Genomic DNA, 6,805 nt, shown 5'->3' on the forward strand with positions numbered 1-6,805 from the left:
GCTCAATTTTCCTTTCTGGAGGAGCCCCTCCGCCCCCATCACTCCTTGCTTCTCCCGTCTTGCCCAACTTCGAGGACGGCAGGCGGAGGCCGAGGCACCGCAGAGAGCTGCTGAACAAAATCAGAAGGACAGACCGAAACATGACTAATTTCTAACACATCACAGCCTGTGAGTCATTTTGTTTGTGAGCCTAAATCGCTCTCTGCTGCTTTCATACAGGCTTGTTTCAAGGGTGAGTAAGCAGACAGTGGCAGACATGACTTTTATTATTCCCAGAGCTTTGAAGTTGTACCATTTCACTGTGGTTAGCTGCATCAGCCGTTTGCAGCGGGACATTTCGAAGAACTCAGCGATGATGCATAGGTAGCCAGACCGAGCCGAGTTGGAGCTCAGCATATCCCATTGACGGTATTTCGTGGTGACTCATTAGTACTCATTGTTTTTATCCCGTCATTTTATTTCAATATTCTTGACAACGTCCAAGAAGGCCCTTTTTGTGGACAGAGGTCAAGGGCAACGAAAACAGCTTCAAGCTGTAATCAAAGCCCCTTTCTGTTAAATTAGCGGTCCACAAGTTAAAGTGGATTTTGTGATTAATATCCTTGAAGACTAACCAACTCCACTTGAAGAGGGAGAAATACGGAAGAACTGTTCTAGCTACAACAGTGTGAGCATTTCAGGTATTTATACGTGTATACTCATACATATGCAAAAGGGTAAACACAGAAACACGCATCTATTAGACGAGAAAGTGAAACTTCCTGCATTTTTGAATGACTCATTTAAAACAGCTTATTACATAGATATTTTATATATTTAAAAATACAGCACTTGCACATATTTTTGAGAGACAATTGTATGTTTAATTCCATCCCAGGTTAAACTGTTACAGCCTTTTTTCTCCTGCTGCTCCAGAATTCCACATTTCCCATCTATATTTCTACACTTAACTGATTCTAACTTGAATGACCGATCATCAAGGAGACTCTTTGCATCGCATGCAGCAGCACAGTTTGAAAGCGTGCGGTATTTTTAGCTGCAAAACCCGTCAACTTCGGGACAAATATGAACCTTTTGTCAATTGGAGGCATCACAGCCACTTCCCTAGGGAAAGTCTAAGCAAAACAAATGCACAAACACCAAAGTCTAAGCAAAAGCGCTGGATTGTAATTGTGGGGTTATTTACACAGGCCAGTTCAAATTCTACTTTTAATTCCAGTGCCAAAAGTTTAGGGCTTGAGATAAATCACTCTTTCCCCTTGAAAGAGGCTGATTGCATTTATGGCTCGTTTCAGAGTCCAAGGGCCCAGGCCGAGATGGAAGGCCGGAGGCAGAGCGGGGCGATGCCCTACGTCCAGCGCCACGGAGGGTGAGGGCTCTGGCGGCGGGGAGAGGAACAGCCAGATTCGGTTCCCAGCAGCGCTCGGCCCTCTTGGGTAACCTCGGATGTGTCATTTAGCCTCCCTCTGACTCAGTTCCTCATTCGTACCATGGAAATAACACCACTTCTTCATTTCGTAGGAGTTTGGGGCAGATAAATATCTTTTAATTTGGTATCAGAATCCACTTGAGAAGCGTAACTAAAATAGAGATCGGTTACGATCTAAAGAAATGACACAAGCGAGGGCTGGGAGGAAGGAGCGAGACGCATGGTACAAAGGCGGGGAGCTCTCTGAACCGAGCTGATTTCTCATATCACCTCAGGATAGTTGAGAGCGAGAGCCTTGGCTCCCCATACAGCATGGGAAATTCCAGGGACCAAACGGTTTCCCCTAAGAGTTAAGGTTCGCTTTGTAAATGCATTTTCCCTTTTCTCCCTACCAGACTCGACAGGGCTTGGCCATGAGCTGAAGCACAGGAGAGATGCAGATCCTGGGTTGGGTTCCCGACGGGGGTCCCGCTCCCTGGAAACTCCTTGGGTCCCTTCAGAGGCTCCGCAGTGCCTTCGCCTCCTGGTTATGAAGGACCAGGAGGAGTAAAAATACCACACGCTTTCAAACTCCTACGAAATATGCGTGGCTCCCACATCCCTGCCGGGGGCTGCTCAGTAACCTGGGGAGGGAGCCGAAACACAGCACCTCTCCCCACCAGTCTGGTGCACCTCTGCCCCCCCCTCCAGCCTCCCTCTCCCACAAAGGCAGGGGACCGCACCTGAGTCCCTGCTGGATGGGCGTTAGAACCCCTGGGCCGTGCCAGACTTTTGGAACGACGTCATGTTTTGGCGTGTCAGACGTCTGCGTGATCCAGATTCTTCCACCTAACTGCGAAGTGGGTGCAAGGGCAGGTCCCAGCCCTGTTACTCTGGCAAGGTCAGATAGTTCTGGTCTGACACCCAGGGCGAGTGGAGCAGGGCTACCTGGGCCAGTGTGCCTCACCGCTTTGTGCTCTGCACCACCACCACGTAACGTAGACGTGGTAACTACCGCAGAGGGACGTGCATGGCCGGATGAGATTTTAAGACAAGCAACCTTGCAGCCCCGTCCCTGGCACGAACATTTTGCTCCAGGCGTGACGTGGCTGACCACAACCCCTCTCATCCTCGACACATTTTGGTGGGTGAGCCAGGGGAGGTAACAGCACTTCTCTTTTTTCACAGAAGACAAAGCTGCGGAAGACACTGATTCCCATGGCAACAAAGGCAGAGAAGAAGTGTCCCAAGATGTGATTTGCTGTCACCATACCCACCTCGCGGCAGATAAGGACAAGTGATAGCTCTGAAAGGAACTGTTTCCATGGGACCCTTCCCAGCGAGCGCACGCGATGACAACCCCACCGTCTGCCACAGCTTTCAGTGTCGAACAGGTCTGACTGGTAGAGAGCAGCAAAGGCTGCCTGCCTCCGTCTCATCCTCTTGCGAGGAACAGTGCCCTCCTCGCTCCCCTCGAAGCCTGCCTAACCCTGAACAAGCCACGCTGCTGCTTGCTAATCCACTTACCCAGGCAATTACACCGGGATAGCAGCCTGCAGAGAGCCCCGCTCAACTTCTCAGCTAAATATCGTCCTGGGCGGTTTTTTTAATCCATGGAGTGCTACCTTAAGCTATGTTGAAAGCTCCTCACAGAGCACACATTTATGCTTTCGTAGTGCGTACTATGTAAGTGCATTTCCTTCCAAAACTTTCATTTATCATACTTCTCCCCTCCCACCCCTGCCCCTTCGGTTCCCTGGGGAAAGTTAGTGAATTTATGCAGGAACAAAGTCACCTTGAGCTTTAATCCACACCCTAGCAGAAGGAATACGTCTGTCGGCAATCACATCCACCCACTCTGCAACTGCATTACAATGCTCACTTTGTTGGCACAGAAAATACTGGCTCCTTTTCTAGGCCTGGAGACAAGCTACCACAAAGGCTGGAGCAAAGAAAACGGACTGGGGACAGAAGAGGGAGGAATCCGGCCCTGCACATTTGAGACTGAACAGGTAACCTGAGGTGAAACAGTCAAAGTAGGAAGAAAAGAGCAAGTCTGGCAAACCAAGACTTTGACTTATGAGAAACACCCCAAAGCGACTCCCTGCTCCCTTCCTAAGAAGAGAAGGCAGCTGAGAAAATTGCAGTCAGTGAAGTCGCAGAAGACAGGCAGAGATCCTCATCCAACTGAGAGCAAAACAGCGGCCAAAGCAAGTGGCAAAGTACAGCAGAACCAGGTGCATAAAACAGTCTGGATTTCGCCATCTGGGAGCAAAGGCCAGAGTCCTTCAGAACCAGGGTGGCACCCAGCTGCTGGGGCCATGGCTCCACGTTCCCCCGACACCCTCCTCCTTCCCTCAGGGAAACCGGCCCTGATGCTGCCTGAGCACACAGGGACAAGATGGTGCTTAAATAAGGGCCTGGGAGCTCCAGTAGCCCAGAACAGCATCGCAGATGGGCACAGAAACAAAGCTAAGCAGTGAAAAGCCACCTCCAGCAGAGACCCTACCAGCCCTGCACACGCGCTCACCTGACGTTTTGGAGGTGTGCACTGATTCAGAAATCACTTGTGCTGGTGCAATGCTGACGCATGCCTGCTGTTGCAGGCAGGGCTCCCACCTTTGCATCTCTCCTCACGTAACAGCTCCTTTGCATTCAACAGCAGGAACCACAGCCCTGTGCTGTCTACCCTACTTGCTGCCATGCCTTGATAAGCAGTCCTGGGATGAACCTGCTTCTGACTGGAAGAAAAGAAACATTAATATTCCCAGAAGGATGCAAGAGTTACAGCAGAGGGCCAGGAGGCTGAAGAAGAGGTGAATGGATAGTGGAGCCAGCCCCGATGAAATTGCCTCTCGCGTACTCCCATCCTTCCGGCTGAATAGGACAGTCAGCTATTACCCAATTGCTTTGTCATCTTTGGCACTCGCTGCAGGCAAGCACCAGCTTTTGTCAGCCCAATGTTGTTGCTTTTCTCTGCCACGGACCCCAGAGCAGATGAGTGAGTTTCTGGAAACTGGTCCCACCTGGAAAACGGGAAAAAGAGTGAGGATGTAGGTCTCTAGGTGTAGGAGTTCTCTGAGCTAGTGTTGGAATCCAAGAGCCCAGAGAAATCAACTCATCCCAAATCACCAATACTTTGCTTACCACATTATAAAGAAAGAAGATTTAAATAGCACATCCCAGTAACCTCATCCTTATCTGCTGTCATTCCACTGGTATGCTCTGGATTATATTGTTACTTATATGGGCCACAAGGACAAGAGGTGGTGGTGTATGGATTTCCTATCCTTCGCAACCGAGCAACACCACCAACGGACACAGACTTCACCAATTCACCTAGAGGTCCGTCAACTGCCATCGCTGCTTTAAAAACTGTTCAGAAACAAGATAGGTTGTCCTCAAACAGTTTACCTGGGCTTCTGTAATCTCAGACAGAAATCTTCCTTCTCCTGGCAGTAACCTTAAGCCTAACAAGAGCACCACAAAGCTTGCTATCTGCTCCCATGCTCCAGGAGTACATTTGGATTTGCCCGCTGCGTTTGTTTTCATAGACACCTCTACGCTGTTACGGAGGAGGCCAAAGGGGACATTCCAGGAGAACCTCCGGGGATCCAGACATGTACACAGACATAATCACCAGCGCAGGAGAACCAGAGGGAACATTCACAGCAATCACCCAAATTCTTCTTCTTTGCATTACTCTAAATATTCATCTAAGCAACTCTCATTTAAGAAAGGCTTTAATAGAACCAAGATGCTTTCATGGGCTTGTACATAACACACACCCCCCAGATCCAACCCCACAAAATGGTCTAAGAGCTTGTATTTACAGCCTTCAGAGAACAGTTTTCAGGCTGATAAGGCTTGACAAAGATGTAGGAAGGTGGGCATGCTGTGCCTTAGAAAACTTTTCCAATACAGAACCCAAAACATCCCCGTAGGCACTCTGAGTTAGAAAAGAAGGGGGAAGAAATTGCAAATAGGCTTGGCAGAGCACTTTGGCCACTGCCGGATAGAGGGCAAAATTACACAAGAGTAAGTGATCAGTGGTGTGTCTGAGACATTCCTGAACAGCTAGTGCTTTTACTGGCGAGAGCTGTGGGCCTATCTCGAAATAGATACTTTCTCCTTTTATCTCAGGGAGAAAGCAACAACCCTTAAAGCACACTGCTGCTTCTCCTCCCGCTTCCCTGCAGAAGGGAAAGCCGCTCTTCTGGGTTTGGCGAGGACAGGCAGCTCACACGCTCTCTAAGGCTGCCCAGCACTTAGAGCAGAAGCCCAGCTCTTCCCCCTTTGGAGAGCACTGTGATACTGCCACCGGGCAGACTTCCGTCCCATCGGGTTCCAGTCCCCTATGAAAACCAGGACGCAGGAGCATTGCTTGTAGGGCGTCTGTTGCAAGGACCTTCCTTGATACGGAAAAGCATTACGGGGCGGAGGCACACCTTTTCTTTCATAACCAGTTTGGTCAGACAGTCTGTCACATCCCAGGCTACAACCAAACGCCTAGAGATCGGTTCCTAATGCGCTTCCTTTGCACTCTGAAGTTAAGTAATTCCTACACTTCTGCTTGCCCAGACATTGGGCTCTGGAGAACGCAGTCACAGTGGCGGTGATGGGGACTGCTACTATCAGCATTTTCAAATAGATACTCAAGCAAAGCTCTACTCCTTAGAGTACCTCCAGAGTAGGCTAGAAAGTTCCTCATGAATAGAGAAAAAAAAAAAAAGTGACAGAAAAGGGGTAAAAATACGAATTGTCACTTTTCTTGAGGAGTAGCATCATAGCACCACCAAACTACTTGGAGTTGAGGGACCGGAACGTGCAGGCATGGGGGTTTCTCCAGCAATCCGGTATTGTGCTCAACTCTGAATTTACGGTAAACTATAAAACACAAACACAATTACAAAGCTCCCCGCTGTGTCCATTTAAACACAGCTAAGCATAGGTGTGGATTGGTGTTTAAAGAAACAAGCCACAGGAGAGAAGGCAGAGCAGGGCCAGCAGCCGCGTGGCACGTTTAATTTCAAGGGAAGAACACCTGACTTCTACATGCAGCTCAACAAACAAATAAATAAAACCAAGTATGTGTTCTGGCTTCTTCATTTCAGACCATTAATTACACTGTTATGGGCATCTCTGTTAGGGGACTCTCACAAAGCTTCTCGTGAGACTGATCAGGAAGAGTACCAAACCACAGCATGCGGGAACACGGTCCCCCTTTTAGGTTGGGATCAGGGTTTGGTTTCAGCACTAGTCAGGGCTCAGGTCTTCACAGCAGCTGAGTGAAAAGCAGCTGTTAGACCTAGGCCTATAATGAGGAGGAAGAGAAGCACGCTCAGCAGAACCACATCAAGGAGCGTGGAATGAAGCACACGGAAGAATTACCCCAGA

This window comes from Aptenodytes patagonicus, chromosome 1, assembly GCF_965638725.1.
Source record: "Aptenodytes patagonicus chromosome 1, bAptPat1.pri.cur, whole genome shotgun sequence".
Classification (NCBI taxonomy): Eukaryota; Metazoa; Chordata; class Aves; order Sphenisciformes; family Spheniscidae; genus Aptenodytes; species Aptenodytes patagonicus.